The 17,800-nt window shown below is 47.9% G+C and overlaps 1 protein-coding gene across 4 annotated transcripts in view; it reads left to right on the top strand.

The window, feature by feature from the left end:
* The window catches only part of LHFPL2 (LHFPL tetraspan subfamily member 2), a 174,349-nt gene that overhangs the window by 12,280 nt on the left and 144,269 nt on the right, over nt 1-17,800 (top strand). For all 4 annotated transcript variants that reach the window (XM_070796868.1, XM_070796870.1, XM_070796869.1 and 1 more), the window contains exon 2: nt 2,969-3,069. The gene's annotated coding sequence lies outside the window, so the exon portion shown is untranslated. The remainder of the gene's footprint in view (nt 1-2,968; nt 3,070-17,800) is intronic.

Below are 17,800 nucleotides of genomic sequence, written 5' to 3'. Positions count from 1 at the left end.
TTATTCTAGTTGAGTCTGTATGTTCATGTGGTCAGTCATTTATTTAACGTGCACTTAGCTGGCTACTTACGGAGCTTTACAGTCTTGGTGGGGAGATGGCGAAAGAGCCGCTGTCTTCAGCGTGGCTGGCAGGGTGTGGAGGACAGGTGAATAGGCACGTGGGGCATGTCACAGGTCCCAGCAGGTGCAGGCATCCGGTGGGCAGGGGCAAGCGAGGAGGTTGCCTCTCTCCGCCGTCTCCATGCTGTTCTGAAAATCCGAACCACTCAAGACAAGCTTCAGAAGGGCTGAGTTCAGGTTTCTTTTAGCCAGCCAGGAGCTGTAAATACTGTTTGCAGATATGAGAGAGAAAGACTATACCCTAAAGCACGTTCCAGGTGGCGTGGGGGTCTCTGAAGAGTCAAGCCCTCCTCAAAACTGATGGGAAGTGGCCCTCAGAGGGGCAGAAAGGTTTCTGCTCTCCAAGTGAACCTGGAGAGCTGGAGTGTGCGGACGTTGGGTGCAGTCCCCAGGGAAGGCAGTGGGGATTTCTGCAGCATTCCTTGTGTGCTGGGCGTGTGGGGTCTTCACTGGCCCCCGGACCACGCTGGGTTCCTTGACCTGTTACAAGGCCCTACGGCTTAGCCCCCTGTCTGTGGCCTTGGCCAGAGGGGCACCCCCCAGCAGCTGAGTGTAACTGAAGTGGGCAGCTTGTCCCCACGGTCTGGGTAGGCGTGAACATTGTTTTTATGTCTTGGACCCCATTTTTTGGCCTTTTGTGAAGAAAGCTGAACGCCAAAGAATTGATGCTTTTGAACTGTGGTGTTGGAGAAGACTCTTGAGAGTCCCTTGGACTGCAGGGAGATCCAACCAGTCCATTCTAAAGGAGATCAGCCCTGGGTGTTCTTTGGAAGGAATAATGCTAAAGCTGAAACTCCAATACTTTGGCCACCTCATGAGAAGAGTTGATTCATTGGAAAAGACTCTGATGCTGGGAGGGATTGGGGGCAGGAGGAGACGGGGACGACAGAGGATGAGATGGCTGGATGGCATCACCGACTCAATGGACGTGAGTCTGAGTGAACTCCGGGAGATGGTGATGGACAGGGAGGCCTGGCGTGCTGTGATTCATGGGGTCGCAAAGAGTTGGACACGAGAGTTGGACACGACTGAGCGACTGACCTGAACTGATGAAGAAAAGTAAGGGCTATAGAAACATAAGGAAGCATGTGAGAATCTGCTTGCTCCTTACAAAAACTTTTTTTGGTGGGGAGGGGTTAATTTCTTTTCTTATAGAGAAGATAGATATTCAAAGAGAAAGGCAACAAATGGATCCCTTTTCAGCCTTGAATTATGTTATGGCTTCTGGGCCTGGGAGCTCTGTAACCACAGAGTTTGTTCCATACTACAGAAAGAAACTCGACCCTTCATAAAACCGCGGGAGCTTTCTGGATGGCTTCACTGTTGCTTTTCCGGAGTGGTCCGATTCCCTCTCTGGAGGCTGGAGGAGAAACTTGTAGCTGGAGTTTCCTTTGCCTGAAACAAACAAGGGCAGCAGAAGAAGGTGGGGCATCTCTCAGGGAAACGGAATTCTCCCAGAGCACCGGGTTCCCACCCCGAAGTGGGCCCGTGGTCCACAGGGCTGGGAACGGTTCTAAGCATCAGTAAAACCCGCTTGTATGGTTCCCTTTAAGCATAAATGGACATCACAGGCCCTGCAGAGCGCAAGGCCTTGCACATGGTGGCTCTGTTGAGGTAGCAGGCCGGGTCAGCTCTGTGCCCTGTGCTCTGGCCCCCCGGACTGGCACTGTCTCCCACTTAGTGCTTGCTGCCTTGGGCAGAGCATCAGAATCACCTGGAACCTGGTTAACCCACAGGGGCTGGGCCCCGCTCCCCGAGATGCGGAGTCTCTAGGTCTGGGGTCGGCCGAGAGTTGGCTTTTCCGATGTGTCCCCAGGTGATACCGGAGCCACTGGTCTAAGGCATGTCAAGAAACACTGTGACACCAGGCGTTCTTCCATTCCTGGAGGGTGTGTTGGGACAAGCAGACTGCGCCTGGCGGGGGGCCTGCTGGGTAGAGTCACCTAACGCCGGAGGCGGCTGTAACTTGGAAGCAGTGGTTCATGGAGGGAGCTCTGGCCCTGTCCTCTTGCCTGGGGCCTTCTCTCCTGGTCAGCTCCGCAGCCGACCAGGGACGTGGCATTTGGGGTGTCTGCATTCCTTGCCTCCTTCCAGTTCCTTCTCTCTGATGTTACAGAGAGCTTTCAGGACCGTGCCACTCTCCTACAGGAGACCCTTCATGGACTGCCCATTGGCCTTAAGAGCAAGTCCAAACTCTGCTAAAATGACCTCCATCTCCCTCTTGGGCTCTGAAGTACTCCTTGTGCTTGTGAACTCACTAGGTTCTCTGGCTCCCTGGGCACCTCTTTTGCTGTTGGCTCTGCCTGGTATGCTGCAGCCTGGTCAACTCTTGCTTATCAGACCTCAGCTTAGCCGTCACCTGCTCTGGGGAGTGCCCTTTGTCCTCTCTGGGATCAGCAGCTGCCTCTGCAAAGGCTCTGCGTCATCTCCTGTTTTCCTCACTTCAGCTCTTCTCAGCTGCATCAAGGTCCTGATTACTGTGCCTTTACTTCCCTGTCTCTGTGGCCTGTCAGCTCCCTGAGGGCAGGAGACCATGACATGGTCATTCATGTGACTCCAGGCGTGGCATGGTGCCCAGGCATTGAAGACCTTCTAGATCATTCTGTGAGATAGCCCTGCCAGGGGAGGAAACCAAGACACAACTGGGTTAGCGCCTGGCTTACCGTTATCCTCCCGCTGAGTTATAAACACCAGGATTCTCACCCACTTCTCACCAACCCCTTGGCCGGGTGACGTTGGTCAGGTGCTCTGAGACCAAGGAGCCTTGGGCAGGGTCTATGGGTCTTTACTGGGACTCTTCCAGGACTGGCTATTCCAAGGTAACAAAAGGCCCTCTCTTGTTTTTCAGGGAACCTGGGAAGCACACTTGAGTCACAGCTGGCCTGTGGTTTTTACATCTCATCAGGGACCACTCTCTTCACAGCCTTATCTTCACTCCTCCGCATACAGGTAAGGGGTTGTTTCATTTTCAGGCTGCTTGTAGGAAAACTTGAGCTGTGCCATGCACTCTGATAACCACCCCATACATTAAAAAGAAGACCCTTAAATATTTAAGGCAGCTCCTCTAAGAAAGGTATGAAGTGGTCACCTGCCCCATTGAGTTATCTGGTGACGATATTTACTGACCTGCCTGGCTTTCTCCTGCGCGTTGCTGGCCACCCAGTACTCTTTGCTGGGCACCCTTTTCCTCTCCATTTGAGTTGGTAGTTTAGAACTCCTTTTCCTCGTTTAGAACTCAGCCCATGTTCCACTTGTTATTACAAACTGTCTGAAGGAGAGGGTATTCGGAGCACAGTCCTTTCCAGCGGACGCCTCGCCGCCTCCCCTCACACAGCCCACAGCATGAGCCTTTGGGCAGCTCTGCTTTGCTTGTTTGAACACTTCTTTTCCTCTGGTTTGTGAGTTCTTTTTGCTACCATTTCCCGTGGTTCCTGGCATGGAACAGACTTCCGGTGAATGAGTGAGTGTTCGTCTGAGAAGAAAAAATTGCCCTAGTAAACAAACCTGAGGCACCAGCAGCAAAAAATGATACTGTATTCCTAAGCCAGGGAACTGAGGTGTAGAGTGCCTTTTTGGAGTCATTACATGGCTGTTTGCTCACATTACCACGGGTAATTGAGAATTTGTCATAATATGTTAAGTCGGCAGGAGTTTAGATTCTTAGCCCTGTTGAAAAGGATAAGAAGTCAGGAGGTTTTGTCTCAGTGTCAGTAAGGTATTAGCTGACAGCCTGGGGCCCTAAGCTGCCAGTCCCCTTGGCTGCGGGAAGAGACACCTGTCCTGCCCACCAGCCTCTGGGAGCCCTGGGCAGCCTCGGTACTGACCTGTAACTGATTTTATGGGCAGTAATGGGGCAAAAAACCCCATAGCTTTGACCAATTTACAACTCAGAGGAAATAAAAATATTTCTAAAGTACGGTTTACATAATTTTGATAAAAAGTTTTAAATCCTGCATTTCCATGTCCCCCTTAGTACGCTGGGACCTTTGAGAGACACTCCGATTGCCTGGAGGGGATTTTGCTTCATCGTGTTGGTGGGGAGTAGCAACCCCTCTGGCAGTGGTTCACCTGTATCTGGAGCCGGAATGGGGCCTGGGTCCTTTCAGGAACTGACCAGTGGCTGAGTTCAGAGAAGCGAGGGTGGAGCTGGGGCGGGGGGAACTGAAGTCGGACCAAAGACCACTTTCACGCACGTCTCGAGTGTTGGCTCCTGCCTTCTTATCCTGCCGCTGCGTGAACACTACTCATTGTCCAGTCTTTCCAGTTGCGTTGTTTGGGTGTGTGCAGCATGAACACAAAGAGAAAGAAGTTGTCTTCTGGTTCCTGTGTGTGCTTTCCACAGCCTAGGAGAGGTATGGGCCAGCTAGGCCCATGCAGAAAAGCAGTCCCGCCACCACGGTTACTTCTACCTGGAGCCGAGTCCCATCCATATACAGCTGCTTGCAGGAGAGATCAGTGCAAGGCAAAGCAGTGCAGGGAATTTGACTCTCACCTGAATCTGTTCATCTTCAAGGTTCCTAGGGCTTTAATAGAGGGAGGGTTTCAGCTTTGCCCAGGGATCTCTCGTCTCCATGGACTCCAGCTTGTCTATTGTAACTTGAAAGATAAGTGAAGAAAACAATTACAGTTTAAAAGCCCAGATGTTAAAAATAAAAGCCGAGTATTAAAGTATGAGTGAGTTTTAGCTTTTTAGTAGGTTTTGGAATTTGAGATATTATCAACTGGTTTGTGTTGCACTGTGCCCACAGAAGCTGAGTGCAAGTTGGTGTGTGCGTCTGGGCTTCATGCTGGCAGACACATGGGGAGTGCTTGTCAATTTACGGTAATAGCCACTCACTGAATTCCATGGAGGTCTCTGATTCTCAGAGTGCTCCCTGTTTTCCGGTAACAATTCTAATTTGGCTACAAAAACAAGTGAGGCAGGTCAAGTCATCAGGCTACTGAGTTGGTCCCCTTCCACACACTGGTGTGGGTTCAGGGATGCTTCACAGAGCTGTCTCATTGAATCTTTTTTTTGGGGGGGAGGTGGAGCTGTGTCACATGTGGGATCCTAGTTCCCCAGCCAGGGATGGATCCCGTACTGCCCTGCAGTGTAAGCACAGGGTGTTAACCACTGGACCCCCAGAGAAGTCCCTCTCACTGAATCTTGACAACTCCACATCGTTGTAATTTGAAAGTCCAAGAAGTAGTGATTGAGTTCCTGAATTTCCTTAGAGTGTCTGAACTTTGTGTTTCTTTCAATTCAGGGTTTGTTCTTGGTCAGGTTTTGCTGAGGACTGCTCGTGCCCCAGCAGCAGTAGAAATTGTGTATCAGGACACATGCGTGCATGTGTGTTTGATGTAGCTGTTTTGGAGCTTGGCCTTGATTTAAAGACACTGTCCAGAGTGGGCCCCTTGTATCCAGAGCAGACATTCGGGAGCTGTCAGAGCAAAGGCAACTAGCAGACACAGCAACTGATCTGCTGCCGCAGACTCCACTGCTGTTGGCCATGACCAGCGAGCTCCTTTATTGCTGAAGGAAGTGTGAACCCAGACACCGGCTACTGACAGACCCTCTCACTCAATGACACGTCCTCCCTTGGGTGTCTGGTGTTTCCAGGTGAAGCCTTTAGCTTCAGGTGAGCCTTTATCTTATCTTTTAATTAAGAAGCAAAAATCTCTAAGATTATTTTTTAAGTTTCATTATAAATCTACAGCCAAGTTTTGACATCTCTGGGCAAGAGCTGGCTTTTTTCCCACTTCCAGTATATAACCAATGCATAATTTGGGAACCGCTCTTTACTCTGATCAGGGCGCTTGTCAGCTGTGAGTTGTTGGCCCGTTTTATCTACTGTGGGAGTTCTGTTACTGATGTGAAAGGAAACTTATAAATACATGTTTCCCAGGAAACATTGGTTTTAAAAGGGCTGGAGATGTTGTTTTGATAATTTTCATGTCCTCCGCAGTTGTGAAATGACTGTTTACTATTTCTTAGAGACTTTTTACAACTATGGATCTGAGTTGGAAGGAGGCCTTCCCATCAGTTCATTTCAGTTTAATTAGTCGAGTCCGACTCTTTGCGACCCCATGGATTGTAGCATACCAGGCTTCCCTGTCCATCTCCAACTCCTGAATCTTGCTCAGACTCATGTCTGTTGAATTGGTGATGCCATCCAAACCATCTCATCCTAGGTTGTCTCCTTCTCCTCCCCCCTTCAATCTTTCCCAGCATCAGGGTCTTTTCAAATGAGATCCTTCTTCGCATCAGGGGGCCAAAGTATTGGAGTTTCAGCTTCAGCATCAGTCCTTCCAATGAATATTCAGGTCTGATTTCCCTTAGAATGGACTGGTTGGATCTTCTTTCTGTCCAAGGGATTCTCAAGCATCTTCTCCAACACCACAGTTCAAAAGCATCAATTCTTCTGTGCTCAGCTTTCTTTCTAGTTCAACTCTCACATCCATACATGACTACTGGAAAAACCATAGCCTTAACTAGATGGACCTTTGTTGGTAAAGTAATGTCTCTGCCTTTTAATATGCTGTCTAGGTTGGTCATAGCTTTTCTTCCAAGGAGCAAGCGTCTTTTAATTTCATGGCTGCAGTCACTATCTGCAGAGATTTTGGAGCCCCCCAAAATAAAGTCTGTCACTGTTTCCATTGTTTCCCCATCTATTTGCCATGAAATGATGGGACCGGATGCCATTGTCTTAGTTTTCTGAATGTTGAGTTTTAAGCCAGCTTTTTCATTCTCCTCTTTCACTTTCAACAAGAGGCTGTTTAGTTCTTTGCTTTCTGCCATAAGGGTGGTGTCATCTGCATATCTGAGGTTATTGATATTTCTCCCAGCAATCTTGATTCCAGCTTGTGCTTCATCCAGCCTGGCATTTCTCATGATGTACTTTGCATATAAGTTAAATAAGCAGAGTGACAATAAACAGCCTTGACATACTCCTTTCCTGATTTGGAACTAGTCTGTTGTTCCATGTCCTTGACCTGCATACAGATTTCTCAGGAGGCAGGTCAGATGGTCTGGTATTCCCATCTCTTTCAGAATTTTTCCACAGTTTGTTGTGATCCACACAGGCAAAGGCTTTGGTATAGTCAATAAAGCAGAAGTAGATATTTTCCTGGCACTCTCTTACTTTCTTGATGATCCAGTGGATGTTGGCAATTTGATCTCTGGTTCCTCTGCCTTTTCTAAATCCAGCTTGAACACCTGGAAGTTCATGGTTCATGTACTGTTGAAGCCTGGCTTGGAGAATTTTGAGCATTACTTTGCTAGTGTGTGAGATGAGTACAGTTGTGTGGTAGTTTGAACATTCTTTGGCATTGCCTTTCTTTGGGATTGGAATGAAAACTGACCTTTTCCAAAGTTCCAAAAAATAGCAAGGAGAGATAAGAAAGCCTTCCTCAGTGATCAATGCAAAGAAACAGAGGAAAACAATAGAATGAAAAAGACTAGAGATCTCTTCAAGAAAATTAGAGATCCCAAGGGAACATTTCATGCAAAGATGGGCACAATAAAGGGCATAGATGGTATGGACCTAACAGAAGCAGAAGATATTAAGAAGAGGTGGCAAGAACACACAGAATTATACAAAAAAGATCTTCATGACCCAGATAACCATGATGCAGGGATCACTCACCTGGAGCCAGACATCCAGGAATGCAAAGTCAAGTGGGCCTTAGGAAACATCACCACAAACAAAGCTTTCACATAACTGGGTAATAAAAGTAACTTTTCCAGATAGGCAAAAGAGAGTGAAAAGGTTCTCAGCATTTTAAATGATTCTTCTTCTCTGCAGCAGTCCCCAACTGTTTTGGCCCCAGGGACCAGTTTCACGGAGGACCCTTTCTCCGTGGACTAGGGGCTGGGGGTGGGGCGGGTTTCGGGATCATTCAGGCACGTTTCATTTCCTGTGCCCTTTATTTCTCTTACTACATCAGCTCCATCGCAGATCATCAGGCATTAGATCCCGGAGGCTGGGGACCCCTGCTGCAGAGCATTTTTCAATGGAGCGGTTTCTAAGACTTTCGGAATTCTCTTCTCTCAGGTTCCTTCTTCAAAGCTAAATGAAGCCTTGATTGGCTCCCTTTACACCAGACATGGATGCTGCTCTTTCCTCTCCTTTATTTCCTGGTGGGCAAGCCCTGCTGCTCACCTCGCCTGTGTTTTATCTGCCTGCCTGGGGTTGCTGCAGAGAAGTGCTGCTACCCTTTATGGCTACAATCTGAAAAAGAAAACAAACAGCCAAAGCTCCACGAGTCCCAGCAGGCTGGTGGAAACCATTCTCATCCTCCTTGTTCCTGGGTTCAAAGTGCACTTCGCATTTTATGGGGCCGATGGGCCCTCCCACAGTGCTTGTTTGAGTGGGCCTGCCTTTGAGCCTGGTGGACAATTAACTGCACTGACCTCCTCTCACTTTAACCTTTCTGGCCAGGTTGCCCTTCCTGCTCTAGTGAGAAGCGGCTGCTGCCCCTTTGAGTGGAGCACCAGGCAGGGGTGGGGAAACATTTGATCCTCTTCAAAGGGGATGTCTCTGAAGCATGAAGATTGAACTGATTGTGACCCCACTGGATGGAGGAAGCAGAAGCGCCCTCTGGAGAACTGGCTGGGAGGAGGAAGCCGTCAATTACTAATCCCATTGGCCGGTGGGGTTTTCAGGGTCTCATATCCCTTTGAAAGAGAGAGAATCAGGGTTGAAGGTAATAAAATAGGCCTTAAATTAGAGGAGCAGGGGGTCATTTTTATCTAATTTTGTGGTTGTTACTGAGGGATAAAAGGCAGAGGAGATAATTTCATTAGCCCCTTTGAGATCTTTATCACGGGGCGATGGCACTTGGGGATGGAGTTGAGCCTCACAGGGGCTGGCCAGTTCCCTCCTGGTAAACACAGAGCCCAATTTCCATAGCACCGGGGAGCCTTGGGGAAGCCCAGTGACCATTTAGGGCACCGTGGTCAGGAACAGCGTTTCCTGTTGCAAGTGAGCCTTAGTGACTTCAGCTGATACAGGGCCCAGTGGACACGTGACCCATCACTGAGGCATGTGATAGTCACACTGAAAATACAGACATCTGCCCAACACGAGAGCTCGTTCAGAGCTGAGATGGTGTCTTTGACTCTGAGGAAGGCTTGTCAGTTATCTGTTGTTGAGGTCACTGCTTCAGAGCATGACAGTGCTGGAGTTCCCATGAGCCGAGCAGTGTTTGGGTGCTGGGGGGGCGAGCAGCACAGCAAGGCCATGCCTTCTATTTGATGGGCCCTAGAGGCTGAAGCTCCAGTACTTTGGCCAGCTGATATGAGCTGCCAACTCATTGGAAAAGACCCTGATGCTGGGAAGGATTGAGGAGAAGGGGACGACAGAGGACAAGATGATTGGATAGCATCACTGACTCGATGGACATAAACTTGGGCAAACTCCAGGAGATGGTGAGGGACAGGGAAGCCTGCCATGCTGCAGTCCATGGGGGCGCAAAGAGCTGGACACGACTGAGTGACTGAACAACTACAACGAATTCTGTTCATGGTGCACTTGTATTTCTGCTGCTTCATAAAGGCCTTGCTGGGCAGGCAGGGATTTCTGTCCATGTTTCCAGAGACAGGAGCGAGGCAGGGAGGGGATGTGCGATTTACCTCCATCTCTGGCAGGGAAGTGCAGGATCTGGGATTCTAGACCTGGACCTTAAACGTTCAGATTAAGTCCTCCCTGACGGTAATGAGAAAAACAGAGGGAAGAGGAGGAGGGGATGAATTATGCATCTTTGATTGCAACAGAGGGGAGAGAAAAGTATGATGATCAATAGATAGTTCTTTGTACCAGCCACCAGCAGGCACCGTTCCCCAAGGCAGCCTGGGTTCTTTCTGAGGGTGAGTACAGGTGGACAGGGCAGAGGCTGGAGGGGGTGGGATAGGAAGGCTTTTTGTATGAAACAGTCCTAAGTGAAGTGTCCAGTTACATATGGAGACCCTGTGCGTGTGATCAGAGAGGCCACGACACCCATTGTTAGCATCACTGATTTGGGCTAATTTATTTTGGGGGCACAGCCTTTTCTGAGGGCTTCCCAGGTAGCTCAGCTGGTAAAGCATCCGCCTGCAATGCAGAGCACCCCGGTTTGATTCCTGGGTTGGGAAGTTCCCCTGGAGAAGGGATAGGTTACCCACTCCAGTGTTCTTGGACTTCCCTGGTTGCTCAGATGGTAAAGAATCCACCTGCAATGTGGGAAATCTAGGTTCTATCCCTGGGTTGGAAAGATCCCCTGGAGAAGGGAATGGTCAACCCACTCCAGTATTCTGGCCAGGAGAATTCCATGGACAGAAGAGCCTGGCGGGCTACAGTCCACGGGGTCGCAAAGAGTCAGGCAAGACTGAGCGACTAAGCACAGCACAGCAGCCACGTGCATCTTTATTTACACTCTTACTATCTCCAATCTGCTCACTTCCCGGTCTCCAGCTTCCCCTTCTCTACTGTAGACATTTCTGCTTAGTTTTGAACTTAGCTTGGAATAAAAAGAAAACTTCTATTAAGATGTGCTAATAAAAACCTTAACCACTAGTAAGTACCTTTAACCACACAGCTTCAGATTGTTTAATTGCTGTAAAAATCTATCCCCCCATTGATTGAAGAGCTGGTATTTGCAAGTTGATCGTGGAGACTGTAGACGCCTCCCTTTGTGGATGTGGTGCCCTTGGGAACTCCAGCCAATGTGTTCCTGAAATGTTATCTGAGGGGAATTCAGGGAGGGGAGGGCGGGTGGGGATGGAAGGTTTTCACTTGTTTCCCTAATGCTTCTCTGTATCCTATACAGAATATCTTTGCACTGCAGTCCTCAGAGGCAGGAGCCCCCTTTCTTTGGCCATATGCTCTTCCTTTCTTTCGTTACTGTGGCTAATCAGAAGTTGGCCAGACTTTAGTGTCTCTTAAAATCCTTTCTTTCTGGCCGTGTTCAGGAAGTTGAAGTGCAGTGTCAGAAATGATACGAGTTGATGAAGAAGAAATAAACAGACCCAGGCAACACATGAAGAAGCCTTGGCTGCCCTGCTCCTGTTTTTCTGTCGTTCTGATCTCAAGGAACCAGATTTCCTCCACGTAGCAGGAACGCAGCCATGATCGCCCCTGTGCCAAGGAGCCTGGGCCACGTCTGCCCGTGGGTCTTCTAGATTAGGGCTGCACTTAGACTCCTAAACCCTGGGATGAAAATGTGTCGTTTATGCTTGGCAGAGTGCAGAGAAGTCACACGTTTGCCGCCTGAGCTATATGAATATGGAGTAAAAATAGCATCTGTTCGGGGAAGCAGAACATTCCAGAATGCTTCGGTCCCCTCTTGGCACCAAAAGAGAGAGTGGAGAATAGGAGAGCGGAGAGGGACTTGAAAGAGCTTCTTGTTCAAGCCTTTTAATTTCAGCTCAGGACACTGAATGACTCGGCTCAGCCTCTGTCCCTGCCTGTCTTGTTTGGACAGCTTCGTATCTTTGGTCCCCAGCGTGTGTTAGGTGCTTCACGTGCACTTGAGTGAATGATCACGTGAAGCTATGACTCCCAACTCCTAGTCTAGTGCTCCTCGAGATACTTTTATAGGCTGAAAAGTCTGTAAAAAATGGTGTCGAGTAGCTTGTACGTAGTTGAGACTTTCTTGAGATTACATGTAGATTAGAAAAATGAGACGTAGCAAGATTAAACTGATTCCTTACAATCGGCAGTGCAGCTGAGGGGAAGACAGGCTTTCTCAGGCTCAGGGGTGGCTGGGAGGCAGGATGCCACGTGGTCACCTGAGTGAGGGGTGCCCTGTGGAGGGGGTGGCCCCAGTCGCTCTGCCTCCCTGGCAGAGTCGGAACAGTGGTGGAAGTTGGGCTTGAAATCGCCCCTCTACCCAAGAACAGTACTCGATGGCCAGAGCCCACCCTCCTTTTGTGTGTGTGTGTGTGTGTGTGTATGTGTATCTGTCTGTCTGTATACATGGCACTGTGGGTGTGAGTGGAAGGTCCAGATACTTTGAGCGCTGCAGCCATAGGAAAAGGACTCAGTCCTCCACACTGATAGATGCCGTTGGCCAGTAAATCAGGCTCTCCACCACTCCTAGCCTTATTTTGAAAATTGCAGCCTTGCTGTCAGTGGCCCCGGCCAAGTAAACCGAATTGAGCAGTGTCACATGCCTAGAGGCCCACGGTGGCAAGCACGCAGCTATGTTCAGGCTTGTAATTCAAAGCATCATGTTTCATTTATCTCCCTTGTTTAACGTCCCAGTTAAGTCATAGAGTTACCATTGCAAGGGGATTTTAAAATTAGAATAGTTTGTTGTTGATCAGTCTCTAAGTCATGTCCAGCTCTTTGCAATCTCACAGACTGTAGCATACTGGGCTCCCCTGTCCTTCACCATCTCCCAGAGTTTGCTCAAACTCATGTCCGTTGAACTGGTGATGCTATCTAACCATCTCCCCTTCTGCCACCACTGTCTCCTCCTGCCCTCAGTCTTTACCAGCATCAGGATCTTTTCCAGGGTCTCTTCACATCTGTTGGCCAAAGTATTGGAGCTTCAGCATCAGTCCTTCCAAAGAATATGCAGTGTTGATTTCCTTTAGGATTGACTGGTTGGATCTCCTTGCTGTCCAAGGGACTCTCAAGAATCTTCTCCAACACCACAGTTGGAAAGCATCAATTCTTCAACACTCAGCCTTCTTTATGGTCCAACCCTCACACCCATACGTGACTACTGAAGAAACCATAGCTTTGGCTATATGCACCTTTGTTGGCCGAGTGATGTCTCTGCTTTATAATATGCTGTCTAGCTTTGTCACAGCTTTCCTTCCAAGGAGCAAGTGTCTTTTAATTTCATGGCTGCAGTCACCATCTGCAGTGTTTTGGTTATAGGAGATTAACAGAAGATAAAAAGCTGCCAAAGAGAATTTTTAAGGTCAAGATATTTTGTTTGAATTCACAAACACTGGAGTGATGCTGTTGTTTACTGCTTGGTAAGTTTCACCCACACCTTCTGACACAGCCTCCCGGTTTGGCTGGGTGTGTTTACATCTTTTTAAATTGACCTCTTAGCTTCATCGTGTGACTTTGATACCAGGGGCAAGTGTGCTTCCTCTGAGACCCTTGGCACCTGACTGGTTCCATGTGGAATTTCTTTGCTGCCTCAGGGGGAGAGAGCACAGCTCCCGCTGAAAACCTGTTTGACCGAAAAGTTCCTTCACAGGCTCATGAGACGGGTATGAATGCTGGCTCATGTGGCACCTCTTTGCTTCTGTTTAGGAAATGGGCAGCAGACATCCAGTCTCCTGGTGTGTCAGAAGACAAGCTGTAGTATAACCCTGATTGATGACTACAGGAAGAATCTGCTGAGTTATCAGCTTCTGCTCTGTATTATAGATCACAGGGCTTATTGATCCAAAGCTGGCACGCGTTCTGCAGGCCAGAGGTGGGTCTGACTGGGTCTCCATAGCAGCAAGAAAAATGATGACCGCTGGATAAGCTATGTGGTCTTGAGTAAAAAGAGCAAATAATCTTGCACGGTGGCATCAATCATCACTTTGTTTTTTGGTGAAAGTCGGGCTTGAGGAAGTGACTTTGTGGTAGTGCTGGCACGGTCCAGTATTTGAACTTCTCGTGGAGGCTGTTCCTTGGCACTGATACAGTTCTTTGTGATCTTGTCCTGAGTTGTCCAATGTTTGCTTAGCGCTTTGGCAGTGAACAGTAAATATTGCACTCGAACCTGGAACATTCTATGTGAAAAACCATGCAAATTAAGAACAAATTCAATTTTTAAGAACACATATATGTTGATAAAAACAGTGTGTTTGGGACATCTGGTTTCTTGAATTCAGTTACATGTGGGGAAGCTTGATTATCCTCTGCAGGCTTCTTAAAAGTACACAGAAGAGTGAGATGAGAATGCATGACTTCCTGGCTACGAGCCTTGAGCTTTTATGAAGGGTAATTTAGAAAGCAAACCTTTTTGTAGAAAGGTGTTTTGGTATTGCCTGTTGGTGAGGGCATACTTTTTGTTTATTTATTATTTTATTGCATGTGACATTGTTTCAGTTCAGTAGTTCTCTTTATCTTTCTTCTTATAAGCAGTCTATGGGGATCTGTAACCACAATGACAAGAAAAGGACTAATGGACATTTATATAGTAGTGTTCGTGTTTACAAAATTGAACGCTGAGATGTGATGGAACTCTGTATTCATAGGGTTCCAACTTGCTGTAAAAATTTAATAAGTTATAAGATTGATTCATATTTGTGATTTTCTTATTGTAAAATGAAACTCCCCAACTATGTATAAATCATGTTCAGTGCAGTTTTATAGGGAGTAAGGGTGTAAGCATCAGTTTGTAGTTCTTCTGCAAGCATCTTGCTTCTGTTTTTGTAACGCACATCAGATGGGTCTTTCATGGGCTCTTCTCTCTTTCTTCCAAGTATATTGTTGTTGTTCAGTCTCCCAGTCACGTCTGACTCTTTGTGGCCCCGCGGACTGCAGCATGCCAGGCCTCCCTGTCCCTCACCATCTCCTGGAGTTTGCCCAAGTTTATGAGGTTCATTGCACTGGTGATGCCGGCCAGCCATCTCATCCTCTGATGCCCTCTTCCATGTATACCTCTGTATTTTCCTCTTCTGCCTTGCTCTCTCCTTAGAACAAAGATTAAATCCCTGATCATCACTGCAGTTTCATTAGCCCCTGTTTATGAGGCCTTAACCATAGGGTCTTCACAAGAGGACCGGGTTCTTCCTGAAGTTGGGCTGGGTTCCAGGGATGCTTGGATCCATGTTTTTGGGTCCTTTCTGGATCCCAGTTGTACCTAGCAAGCAGCCCGGCTCACCTTGAATCACAAGGGCATGCATTTTCTGTAGTCTAAACATGTTAATGATTAAACACACAGGATTAGATATTGTTTGGTGAGTGTGCAGCCCGTTTGAGGATTTTTACCAGTTAACAAGCACAAGAGAACTATATATCAGACTCTTTGGAGGAATGAGTGCTTGGGAGACAGCCCTTCTGAGCCCCGGGTTGCCCCAGGAGTAGCGGGCTCTATGTTCGGACAGGACCTGTGGTGGGGCGGAATCAGCCTTGAGTCAGGCAGGCCTGGGCTCCAGGCCCCACCTCCCACTGCCAGGATCCATGACCCCAGGCACATTACCGATCTCACCAGGCCTTAGCTTCCTTATCTGTGAAATGGAGATAATCATATGCTCACTGGGTAGGATTGTTTTAATAATAAATGAGGTAGCTTTCTGTAGGCAGATCTGGAACCCAGTAAGCAGCGGTTATCGCCACTGTTGCTAATACAACAGGAACAAGTTTGACTTTAAGGGAATCCAAGAACTCTGGAAGTTTCTCCCAGATTGTTGGCCTCCTGTGTTGGTGCCCAGAGCACTTGTGTAGCTGGCGTTTTAAGGCCCTTTCCACTCACCTCTGAGTTTCCTGGCGCTCCTTGTCTTGCTTGTCCAGCTTCTGTAAACCGGCCTCTCCCAGGGCCTCCTTTGCTTTAAGGATCAAAGGAGTTCTAGAGAATTTTGACATGAGGTAAAATTAATGGTCATTGAAAAGCTGAGTTCGTCCTATGGTCGGATTTGTTATGGGGTGTGTGTTCCTCGGGCCTGAGACCCTTGCTCAGTGGCAATGTGTGGGACAGCTAAGGGTCTCCCTCCAGGAGGGGAAATCTTCATTGGAAACGGGTTGCAGAATGTGAAAGTTTATAAAAAGTGTTTATGTTTGTCCTGGGAGAAGGGTAACACATCACAGGCCATTAACAGGCCTGGCTCACACTGCAGTGTGCACCAACCCAGCAATGTAATTTATTTCACTGAGGGAATTGTGGTTTTTCGTGCCCTGGATAGGTGTCACTGAAACCTTGTTTCAAGAGGAAAATAGCAATTAATGTTAGAAACAAGAACTACTAGCCTTACAAATTTGTGGTGGAAGAGACCCAATAAAAATGACTATCAGAAGTTTCCCAAAGGTGAACATCAGCGTTTATAAACAGTGTTTTCTCCCTGGTAAACTGACAGCTCTTGCTTTGTAAGTATAAACCAAAGTAGGACTGCCCCAAACAGAGCAGGGCATGTGCGAATGTTCCTGCAGGGAAGAAAGTCGGCCCAGGCTGTGGGCCGGGCAGGCAGGCATCTGTGTTGGCTTAGGGACAGGTGGCAGAGGGCCGGCTGTGTTTGGTCAGATTAGGCCGCGTCTGTGTCATCGCTGCTATTGTTCCCCTGCTGGGAGATGACAGATGGGAGAGGCCGTCCTGAAAGAGCGGCTGTTCATCTATAACTCGGGGTTTGCTTATACCCATGCATAAACATTTCAGCTCATTATTTTCAGAAACAAAAGACCAGAGCATATGGGAGCCCTTTGGTTCTGATTCATTTAAAGTTTGTTTTTTGGTTTGTCTGTCTGTAGTATTGCTGATGTAACTGGGTGATCTAAATTAAAAGTGACTCTTAAAAGTTAAGTGAAAAAATGATTTCAAGATGAGAACTATGATTTTCCGACTTTGAAGAGAACTCTTTCCTTAAAACGACACTTTCCAGTGGAGCATGGCATCTGTGCGTTTAGCTGATAGAAATTCAGCTTCCCATGCACAGTGCAAAAATAGGGGAGAGAGAAGTGACGATGAAAATGCTGCAGAACTGCTAACAGTCTGCTCTGTTAGAGTGGGTGCTTTAGAGCAGTGGTCCCCAGCCTCCGGGATCTAAGACCTGATGATCTGAGGTGGAGCTGATTTAATAATAATAGAGATGAGCTGCACAATAAATGCAGTGCACTTGAGTCATCCCTAGACCATCACCCCTGCCCACCGCCAGTCCAGGGAAAAAATTGTCTTCCACGAAACTGGTCCCTGGTGCCGAGAAGACTGGGGATTGCTGCTTTATATGTAGCAGGATTTCTCAGCCTTGCCTCCGCGGGCACCTTTGTGCTGAGTCATTTCTTGGTTGTGAGGCTGTCCTGTGTGTTGCAGGCTGTTCAGCACCATCCCTGGTCTCTGCCGACTAGAGGCTATCAGAACTCACTTCCTCTGGTTGTAAAGATCCAAACCATCTCCAGACATGGCCCCTTGTCCTCTGTGAGCCGGGGGCAGGAAGCAGGCAAAGGCAAGATCCTTTTGGCTGACAGTCGATGCCTTGGAGTGAGAGTGTTAGAGATTCTTTTCCCTCTGTTGTTACCGAAGTGATCTGGGTTCCAGGTCCTCTGATGCATCATCTCGCCTTACTGGGTATGATTGGGTTAAAAGAAAATAAAAAGTGAGGCCTAATGAGTGTAAATTGCAAAGGGTAACTTGGAGAAACTGAGTTTACAGCATTAGCGATTATGTCTCAAGGGAGAGCGACCTCAGTGAAATCTCCTAGAAGTTTCTGAAGTCCAAAACCTTATAAAGAAAAGCGATTGGTCCTTTTACAGAAATCCTTGCCTTGTCAGTTCAGAACTGACACTATTTCTTGGTAATAGTGGGGGCTCGTGGCCAATTTCTAACCCCAAGTCTGTTGATCGCATCTGGGTAATGTCACTGGGCTGTTTCTCTGCTGTTTTTGACCAATTTTCTGAAAAGCAGTCATTCTGGTTCCTTTTTCTCAGGCTCAACATCCCCAAACAGGCAGTTCTGAAAGGATATGTTCAAGGCTCAGTGCCAACCACCTTTGTGAGAATCTTTGAATTATTTTTTTATACAAGTTCTGCCTTGTTGGTGGGAACACTGCTATTCAAGT

This window comes from Bos indicus, chromosome 10 (genome assembly GCF_029378745.1).
Source record: "Bos indicus isolate NIAB-ARS_2022 breed Sahiwal x Tharparkar chromosome 10, NIAB-ARS_B.indTharparkar_mat_pri_1.0, whole genome shotgun sequence".
Classification (NCBI taxonomy): domain Eukaryota; kingdom Metazoa; phylum Chordata; class Mammalia; order Artiodactyla; family Bovidae; genus Bos; species Bos indicus.
This window is presented reverse-complemented; position numbering and strand designations above follow the sequence as displayed.